Source organism: Amborella trichopoda, chromosome 1, assembly GCF_054954075.1.
Source record: "Amborella trichopoda isolate Santa Cruz 75 chromosome 1, AtrichopodaSantaCruz75HAP2 v2.0, whole genome shotgun sequence".
Classification (NCBI taxonomy): domain Eukaryota; kingdom Viridiplantae; phylum Streptophyta; class Magnoliopsida; order Amborellales; family Amborellaceae; genus Amborella; species Amborella trichopoda.
Window position 1 is genome coordinate 23862320 of NC_142336.1, and position 11359 is coordinate 23873678.

The window sequence follows — 11359 nt, forward strand, 5'->3', positions numbered from 1 at the left end:
TGGGTCGTAGAATGGGTATTTTACTTCAAAATGGCGATTTGTAGGACGGATGTTAATTTTTAGAGGGGCACAGGGAGTCGTTCATTTATTTATTTTTTGGGCTAATAAGGATAACGAGGACTCCAAACTTTCCCTTATACTGTCTCAAGCCCGAGTAAATGAGGTGGACTGCATTAGGTTGGAAGCCTGCATAAAAATTTGCCTCATCTTATCATAAATCTTGAATCTATGGCTTTTGATAAGGATGGAAAAACATAATTCATTTAGCTGATTCCAAATCCTTAGGATAAGATTTGGATGATGATGATGATTTTTTCCTCTTTGAGGTTGTTTATAAGTTTTAAATGCTACATCGCCAAATTTTAGCCTCTAAAAATATATTCCTAGTGTCACCTGAGGGAGTACATTTACAGTATACTCCTATGGAGGCAGTAAAAAATAAAGCACGGCGGATTCTTTTTACCCCCTCTTGTGAAAATTGGATGGTTTTTGTTTAATATTGGGATGTCAATATTTTGAGATACACAGAATCTTGTTTGTTATTTTTTTCTTTGAGGTTGGTTGATAAGTTCTAGAGGCTACATCCTAAATATGAGGTTCAACAGACAACATGATTCTTCCTCGTGGGAGCAAATGCACAGTATGTTCTTGTAGGAGCAAAAAATCTTTTTATGCTAAAAATCAAGTAGCTGTGTTCTAAAACCGAGATCAGTAGGGTCAATCAGCCATCAAAAAATCTAGTTTGGATTAGGGGATCATTAATTTGGATTGGCGATAAGCAATTCACCCACGTGAGAATTGTAAAAAAAAAGAAATTTGGGAAAAAAAAGAGAAAGAATGTCGGAAAATCGCCCAATTTCCTGACAAAATTGACCTGCCCCCTTGGGAACCAGAATGGGCAACATGCTTGATTTCCCACCAATTCCAATTCGAACCTAGTGTGGTCAATCTGAATCAGCCTTTTGTAAAGAAACTGTAGGGTTTTTTTTTTTTGTTTTCTTTTCTCATGTGACGTAATTGTAATTTCAAACATATATTGCATTTGCTAGTTTTCCATCCTATGCATAGGGCTGGCAACCGGCTGGCCAGCCTCTAGCCTATTTTAGGGCAGGAATGTTGAGCCTAACAAAAAAAGTTTGAAAACCTAACAAAAACATAACTGGTCTTGGGGGCCATAATCAATTGGCTATCTGGCTACATTTTGTAGCCCACGCCCTAGGGTTTTAGGACCAAGCTAACGGAGCTGGGCTGAGCCGCTGAATCTATTGCCATCCCTAGGGATGGACCAAGCTGCAGTAGATAAAATTAAAAAAATTATAACGGAAAAAACATTGAAAAAGAGGGTCGGACCGAACGCCTTGGTCCAGGCCTAATGCTGTAGTTGCTTGGCCCTGATGCGGCCCTCGGGCCACATTGTGTGGCCCAGGCCCTAGTGTTTTATGGTCGACCTGGCCAGGCCGGGCCACCCTGCCCATTGTCACCCCCATTATTCGTTGTTTTGGTATAATTGACTCAACCTAAACTTTGCCATAATATGCTCCTAAGAAACACACTTCTTACATAGGTCGAGCATGATAGAAACCAGATTTAAACTATAAGTGTTGATCCCACAAATTAACTGATTTTTCGTACTCACACAAAAACTGACAAAGGTGACATCTAAAATGCCCCTTAGCTCATATCTATAGCTCTCGATTGCAAAACTGACCTTAATTTACCTTTTACAAGACTCTAATATACATTTATATCGATATGCTTCAGTGAATACATGAAATAAACCTCTATGGCTTCATCACTATACCTCCAGATGCATAAAGCCTAAAAAATTATTTTTTTGCTTATCTCAGGATTTAATATTTGAAAAAAATGCCCCTTCTCTTTACTATTATTCCCTAAATCATGGGGTATGGAGATTTGTTGACACATTCGAAATGAAAACAATCTCATAATTGCTAGAAGGGTAAGATCAAAATTAAAAACCTTCTCCTGCAAGTCACTTTTGATGGAAATTCTATACTCTAATAGAATGATGCGAAGATACGGATGACGCGACATGCATTCAAAATGGGATAAATATTCTAGATATACAACAAACGCACAAGTATCGCGTGTCACTTCAGAAACAATACACGAGGGTCACTACATACACTACATCACAAATACTGGACATGATGGTGAACCACTAACCAAAATGTTCCATGGCTGTAAATATTCAGCAAGGGAACAACCAACAAAACGACACAGAGGAAGAATGTGCTGACAAACAGAGGAAAAGTGCATACATAAGTTTTTTTGTTTCTTCATTGTATGAGATAGTGAGTGTAATTAGCAAAGCATCCACAAAACTGTGTGACCTAGTAATAAAATAAAACTCTCTGCACGAATATATGCTATCAGGTTGATTGTTTGAAGTTCTCTTGAGCTTGTTTTATCTTGCTTTTGCGTTCAATTTAAGATTCCCCCAAATATTCTGGCGACTCTATTGGGGACTAGTTCACCTCTCTTCTATTCAATCACCTATCGAATGAGTCGAGGCCAAATGGATTCACTTGCTTATTTTATGTAGGGACTCCATACCTTCTAAGGTCAGCCGTCCGGTTGCAAATTAGGTCGTTTTTCTACAAACCTTTGTTAACCAGCCTCACGGTCTCAATGTGAGGCTTGTTCAAGCACCCAAGACTGGCTCGATCCTTGAAGACCTCAATATCGTGAAGGTGCCTACAATGACCTTAATTCGGGGCAAGAACTGAATAGCCTGGGTCATCACTTCTGGTGACATTGAGTCTCTTCTATTGTCTTCCTTTGACTGGGTGGTGGGGAAGAAAGGAAAAGTCGTCGAGGCGATATGGACAAGGGGTATTTATCAATCCCCTCCTCCTGGTGCCCTACTCAAAAGACCATTGCTCCTCTTATCTATCGATCCTTCTGATGATCAAGAAAGATTCAACAAGCACTTTCCTTGTCTTGCGTGACATCAAAGCGCAATCTCACAAAAATCCTCCTTTGGGGGTATACAGGTGCCGACTGCTGCACTCTTGGAGCCTCCTCAAGTGCAATGTCTTCATAAGTCGCTAAAGAAATTTCGGCCTACCTCAATGCGGGATGACTAAAGGTTCTGAGCACTACATAAGCATAATAGGGGTGTTGAGCCAAAATTAAGCTCCCAGCGAGCGATTAGCTAGGCTGATAGTGTACTAAATATATAGAAAAGAGAGCAGCAAAGCCTTGTTCTCCTAAATATATTCCAATAAGGACTACCTCAGTACAAGATGATTACAGGTTTCAAGCTCTACGCAAGCATAAAGAGGGTGTTGAGTCATAATCAAACCCCTAATGAGTAATTAAGACTACCTCAGTACGAGATGATTACAGGTTCCAAGCTCTACGCAAGCATATAGGGGGTGTTGAGTCATAATCAAACCCCTAATGAACAATTAGTTGGGTCAAGGATACGAATTATGTAGAAAAGATCAATTTAGCTTCGTTACTTCTAAATATATTTCACTAAGTACTACCTAAGTGCGGGATAGTATAGATCCCAAACTCTACATGAGCATAATGAGGGTATCAACCATCTATTAAACCTCTAGTTGGGCTGATAGTTATACAGGTAATAAACTCTACATGAGTATCAACCATCGATTAGACCTCTAGTTGGGCTGATAGATATAGCTAGTTCTAGAGAAGAACCGGTACTTAAGGTCACACGGTTCTAGAGAAGAAGAGAAGAACCGGCACTTTAGGTCACACGCCAACTCTACGCAAGCATATAGGGGGTGTTGAGTCATAATCAAACCCCTAATGAGCAGTTAGTCGGGTCAAGGATACTAATTATGTAGAAAAGATCAATTTAGCTTCGTTACTTCTAAATATATTCCACTAAGTACTACCTAAGTGCGGGATAGTATAGATTCCAAACTGAGGGTATCAACCATCGATTAAACCTCTAGTTGGGCTGATAGTTATACAGGTAATAAACTCTACATGAGTATCAACCATCGATTAGACCTCTAGTTGGGCTGATAGGTACAGCTAGTTCTAGAGATGAACCGATACTTAAGGTCACACTGTTCTAGAGAAGAACCGGCACTTTAAGGTTACACGCCAACTCTCTAGAACCGGCACTTAATCTCACATGCCAACTTTCATATGCACACTGGTCACATGCCAACTTTCATATGCATTTTCTTACCTCAGCATGCACAAACCACATACGCGTGGCTTGCCATGCAACAATAACTCTGACTTGCAGGGGCAGGTTTGATTGTTTTAGAGCACTCTTTCTTCCCACATGGCTTCTATGTGGGACAATCTATGTGGGACAATTATATGAGGCAAAAAAACCTGTACGTGGTTGGAACTAGTGGTTTTAAAAAAACAATCAAACCAGCCAACAAATTGGAGTGCGATGGTGTATGCGCTACGGTATACGCCCATCAAAAGTAAGAAGGGTGTATGCGTGATGGTAGAAATTAAATTAGATAATGAAAAGGAAAAACAATTATTAAAAATAATAATTGGTGCCCATCACTCTTATCTTTCACAAAAAAAAAAATAATTTACTTACTAAAAAAAATAAAAACTTTATTAACCTATTATCTCATGAGATTACTTCATTATATGATTCATAATTAATTAATTAGTTAATTAGGATTAAAAAATTAGTACTAGCTTATAGGATATTAAAAAAAGAAAAAAAATAATTTGAATATTAAAAAAAAATTAGTTTAGATGATATTTTAAAAGAGAAAAATAACACTAACTCATACCAGTTTAGAATTTATTTCAAGTTTCTTTATCAATTATCCCACATTGAAAATATGAATATTTTTAATTTAGTAATAACCAAATATTGTATATTATTTATTAATTTATTTATATTATAAATTTTGTAATGTATTATATTTTTCTTATAATTATAAATAAGATTTTTTAAATTAGATGATATTATAAGATATTTTATATTTTTTTTTGTATAGTAAAATAATTATAAAATATATATTTATGAACCAACAACTTTAATTTCCATATATATTATTATAGTTAGTTTGGTTATAATAATTTTGGATTAGTAAAACGAATTAATAATGTTTGATACTTTGATGTGATACTTTTATGTGGAAAATTTATTTTTTTAATTTTATAATATGGAAGTGTTTGTAACTAGTTACCTCATATTGCAAGTATGATTTTTATTTATTATTTTTTACCTTTATTAAAATATTATTGTAAATTTATATTTCTAAATTCTATATTTCTATCGACACTAATTAATATATATTAGATTCATTGGGTCATACCCTTGTTTTTTGAATCACTTTTATTATAGTATTATAATTAATAATTATACTAATTACAATGATAACTAAGTCTTAAATTTTATTTATTAATTTATTTATTTTAATTATACAAACATCCAGATAGAAAAACATCTTAGTAATCACCTATTTTTACAAAGTAACAAAAATACGTAATGCACCACTCCTAAATTCTTTTATAAATTAAAATAACGTTATTTTTAGAGATTTTTAGTGATTTTTTAAATATTTTTTGGGAAATTTTTTTTCGATTCCGCTCGATTCCCAATCCGAAACGCCGATTCACTGGTCCGGATGGGTTTTTGGGGTGCCCAATCCGGGGCAACGATCCTTTTTTTAAACTCTAAGGTAATTACTAAGCATGTTATGGCTAAACGACTCCCTCAAATTCAAACCTAAGAAGCGATATAGGGGTTAGAGTCTAACAACTTCCCCTGACCTTTACTAGATGGACTTGTGGGGATCATCTTTTGATTGACTTTAAATTAAATAGTGATTTACATGAAAGCAAGACTAATGCGATCTTATCGGAGGATATATATATATATATATATTGTTTTTTTTTTTTTTTCTTTTCACCCATTTTCTTTTCTTTTGGCAAAGATCACTTACAAGTAATCTTATTACAATAACTCTTGCTTCAAAGAAAACTAAGCTAATAAATCCAAGATCTTAAAAACCTTGATACCATTAAACCAATTTTTTTTAAACAAAGAATATATCCACAATTCTTATGTTCGGGAATATAGAACTAATATAATTAAATATAGCAAGAAACAAAAGGAGGATGCTGGAGATTACCTCAACTGGGCTTATTATACCCCACACCGAGTCACCACCATCAGATCGGGATCGACGGTCTTCGTTCAATCTCAACAGGAAAAGCTAATTTCGGCCAAGCTCTTCAAAGAACCACTTACGGTCTTCACAAGACCCTTAGATTCAATCTCAAAAGTATTACTCCAATAATTCTCCTTTCACTATTTCATTTTTAAGCCCTGGTATAGGACAAATATTGGCGAGAGAAGGGAGAGGTGTGTACATCTTTTGAAATATTGGAGAGAGAAGAAAGAGGTGCATGCCCCTTTTGGAGAAACAAGATGAGAGAGAAAATATTGAGGAGAGAGAAAAACTTTTCTTAAGAGAGAGATTCTAAGTGGGGCTTATCCTTTTGTGGGATATGAGAGAGAAAGATGAAATTAGGTACAAAGATAAGGTGTAGAGATTTTTTTGGGTAGAGACAATCCTTTTTTATAGGCTTTGAGCAAGATTAGAGTTTCTTAGGTTTTCCTTGCTTGCCTCACAAGATTGAATATGGACCGTCGATCAAGGTGGCTTGTGGGGTGAGAGATTTGAGCCATCTGTTCCACAGATAGGCCATCAACATTATGGAAGATGCATGAACCCTTATCCCCCTTTTCTAAACCATTTCTCCATTAATAGAAATTAGATAAAATAAATTTAATCAAAATATTGTGCATACTATAAAATAGCAATAGTCTACTCAATATATCTATAAAATCTTTCAAAGATATATCAAGTCAATATCTTCCAACCATATGGCCACATAACATATCATTACAAAAATAGAAAAGAGAATATAGGTGGGGCGTGCCACCCAAGGGAGGCACTCATGGGCCCCACCTTCTAGAAATATGGTGGGCACTTGTGCACAATGGGCTCCCATGGTAGTTTTATATTTTTTAAATTAATAAAATAATTTTAGAATATTATTTGAATATTTAAACATTTGTAAAATCAATATCTTTAATTTTATAAATCCAAAAATTATAAATAAAATATCTACTGATTTATAAAAATTCAAATAATAATTTCAAAATAATTTATATCATAAAACAAACACAATTAAACTAATATGATGGGAAAATATTCCATGACTTAGGAATCAACACTCATGGGGCACTCCACCTTCAACTGTGGACTACAGACCACACTTGCTTTATCAGATCGACCCAGTGTTTCCCATGACCCACAGTCCAAGCAGAGGCTCATTAGCGGGTTACGAAAGTCTGGCCGATGAGCCAAGGGGTTACAATCTAAGTCTGTAGATTTCAGGTCCGCCCTTAGAGACGAGTCAGGTCACATAGACCTGATGCAACCACAGCTCCTATAGTGCAGGTATCTCTCGCACATGAATACACTTCACCCTAAAAGATGGCTTACTTGCTTTCCCGAACGATCTATCAATATGAATGCCGTGTGATGGCATATAGAAGAGACTTTGGCCCCCGTTTTTGCAGGCCACCATCACACACAAGTGTTACACAGTCCGTCGCCTCACTCATCCGGGCATATACTCCGACCTCATCAAGAAAGGAATGACCCATTAGATCTTCTCGGTTTGTTCTCTATGCCCAGATAACATGAGATTTTCCCAACCTACTGGCCCAGATCGTCAAGCACACTCCGGTATCTGTAAACATCATTTGAATAGTATGGTCTATGAGGGACCACACTCCCACTGAGTTCATGTTCTATTATATTATTTCATTTTATAAGCACTTATAAGGCCTTTAATGACCACACTCACTTAACATCTCTCACTTGACCTTTGAAGGCCTTATATTCTCTTTTTTTTACTTTCTCTCATCCCCATCTCTCTCTCCCAATTATTTCAAGCATTTTTCACTTGTTTTCTCTTAATACATTAATCATGCCTTTTTCCATCAATCGTTTCACAAAAGGATTTATAGAGGCAATGCCTTTTTCTCTTTGCTGCTCAGATCATATCCCAAAAGTGGTCGTAGCTCATCTTTTATATCGCATCACGAATCATGGACCTGTTGTCGCAAAAGACTATCATGTACCCTCATCGCATGAGGTCGTATGTTCATGGGCTCAAAAGAGTTATTTAAATAAGCTACTCCCTTTTGTAGCCATACAACTAGCACCACACATCTCATTCATCAGGTGATAGAAACATAGTTTTATATGCTTGGAGTTTTTATGGAATCATAACTCGTTTGACACGCCTATCGCCATTGTGTTATCACCGACAATCCTTATTGCCTCCATGGTGGATAATTTTGTCACATCCTGTTTCTTTGATTTTTAAGAAACTGCACCCCCTCCAAGCATGAATACATATCTAGATGTAGACTTCACATTATATGGATCCGTGAGATAGCTTGCACCTGTATATCTGAATATCCAAGCAGTTAAAAAACGTGAGACTGTAGCAGCTCCCACTCAATTATTGCACATACAACATATACATTCTCAACATTCTTATGCATATAACATGAGGTAGCATAACAAGTCTTATGCAATATGTAATTCAATACCTGTTGGTTTCACAATATACAAAACCTTCATGAACTACAAAGGTTCAACCACACTAGTCATCTTGGTAGTAAATCCATACAAACCAAGTTATCTAATTAACACAACATATGTCAAGGAAGCTTAGCATGATGGCCTTCCTTCAACATTTCCTATGGTTTAAGGTCTTTATTAATCGAGGATTTTCAATAACTAGAAACATGGGTCAAGGCACATGGGTATTTAAAAACTAGTGCATGACATTTTTTTCTCAAATTTTTCAAAAATACCATCAAGACACAATGTTTTTCCCTTTAATAAAAAATATTGACTTGGTATATATATATATGCATTCACAAGCAATAGTTATATAATAGTATAACAGTTTAAAATGATTTTCATAAAGACTTAGTGGACCTGACAAGACTATGTGGTTTTCTCAAACCATATACATAGACTTAGGTTTTTCTCAAATCATCTAATTTTAATTTTAAAATACATGCTTAGCCTTCATAAATCATTTTACCGCATTCACTTTTAATTTCCTACCAAGTCAAGTTCATGGCCACAAAAATAAATCATAAACACCATCTTATAATTTAATTCAAAATAAAGCATGACTAAAGAATGTCTATTAAAGCCTTGACAAAATATTTCTTTTTTGACAAATATGGAGACTTTATCAAGAGATCATCATCACATACAATACATCATATTATAGACATTATTGGGAAGATGATCACTAAGACCGAGTTCCATCAGAACACTCCCTTCGTGCTTACATATTTGAATGAGCCACACCATATCTCGTGTTTCATTCTTAGGGCTCAAAGCCCTTGATCAAATCACATCTCCATGTGTATTACTATCTTAAGTAGTTCATACTCTAGTACAAAGAAGCACTAAAACACATGGTATTAAAAAATTGGCTCTTTCAAATTTGTTAGCACCTATCACGTAATGTCCATACACTTCATACATATTCATAACAACTAGCCAAAATATAACCAAAGTATATAGACTGAAAAGTTATTGAATCCTCTTTCCCTATATGACCTTACCATGTAATGTGGGATAGATTTCATACCTCAAAACCATGTAGTGTGATACCTAGGCTTTCTTGATTCATTGATTTTACTTGTTTGATAAGATTTTGTGAACTTGAAAGAGCACGCAACTTATGGAGAATATATTAGTCATCGGTGTTACATGTCACGAAGTGTTCATCTCTTCGGCACTTGGATTCTCTGTCTCACACCGTCAAAAAAAAAATCTTCTTCATCTCATCATTTCAAATATCAAAATTTCGATTCTCCTAATAATCTTTAGCATTTCTATGCTACAACAAGTCTCTCTATATATCCCTTCATTGCGAAGAAACCAAGATGTTTTTATAGGTATTGTGTTTCTTCTTCTTTCTGCTATTCGCAAATTGAATACTCTTCACATAGAGTGTCATATCTTGCCAACTCTGTATTATCTCTCTCTGAAGTTTTATTATAATAAACCATAATCATAGCATACTATAAAACTTTTTAAATGATCCCTAAAAATGTCTTTATTATGAGAAATCCAAAGATGTACCTTAACATACCACATCTTCTAATTTACTGCAGAATCGAACATGAGCATCCCATGATAAAAATACGATAACTCTCATCTCATAAAGATTTTATTTCTGAATCCTTTTGAGTATTGAAATAGACTAAAAAATATAAAATAGTGCTCAGTTCCATCCCTAAATCATACCATTTAGTGAGTCTTCATTTTAGTGACATTTTCGTCATAATGCAATTTTCTCATCAGAAAATCAGGTTGAGCACCTTTCAATAAAAAAATGTTTCTCTCAATCATCAAAGAATTTCTTCCTGAAATCTTTTGTGTTGAAAATTGTTTATGATGCAAATCTGACAGATCTGGTGGTGAAGATCTCTCGGATTTGACACCTTAAACTAATGAGAATGAAATGGTATCAAGTGACAGAGAAGGTGGGACAAATCGAATTTAGATCTGAGGCTAAATTTGCCCAAAAGAGTAGATCTGCTCTTAGATCTGTGGCGGAGCCAGTATGATCCAAAAACATCCAAAATATGATTTTTAAGCAAATTAACCAAAGCAAATCAAAATAAAATTAAAATAGTGAAATAAAAATAAAAATATGGAATAAATGATACCAAATTGGGCCGGATGGCCCGGGACTCCCGAGCCTTCTAGGGCTCGCCCATATTAGAACCGGTCATGTTTTGTCTCTCTGATCTGAATGTTAGCCAATAAGTCTTGATTGAATAGGGTGGTTGTGCCCTAGAAATGGCTTAGAACTAGGGTTCTTAGGGTTAGGTTAGGTTAGGGTTTTCTCTCTGAGTTTTTTTTCTAAGATTTATATCTTCTGTAGCTCTCTAGGGTTTCTCATCTTTATCTCCCATCAAATGACCATGAAAAGAGGCTTTATAGGGGCCAAAATTTGTTGGGAAGGATCTACTCACATAACAAGCAAGTTCTTATCTAAAAAACTGCATTTTAGAGGTCTCAGATCTGGGTGACACTGGCAGTGTCGCCCAGGTGACACGCGTAGTGTCGCTCAGTCCAGGCTGGGCGACATGGCTCATGTTGCCCAAGTAAAAAAGTGTCAAAATTGAAATATTTTTTTTTCAATTGTGTTCCTCAGCTTATTTTGAAGCTACAAGAAAAACCTTTGGGTCAAAACAAATTTTTTTACTATTTTTAATGATTTTTTTGGTAAAACAGTAGGCCCATAACGC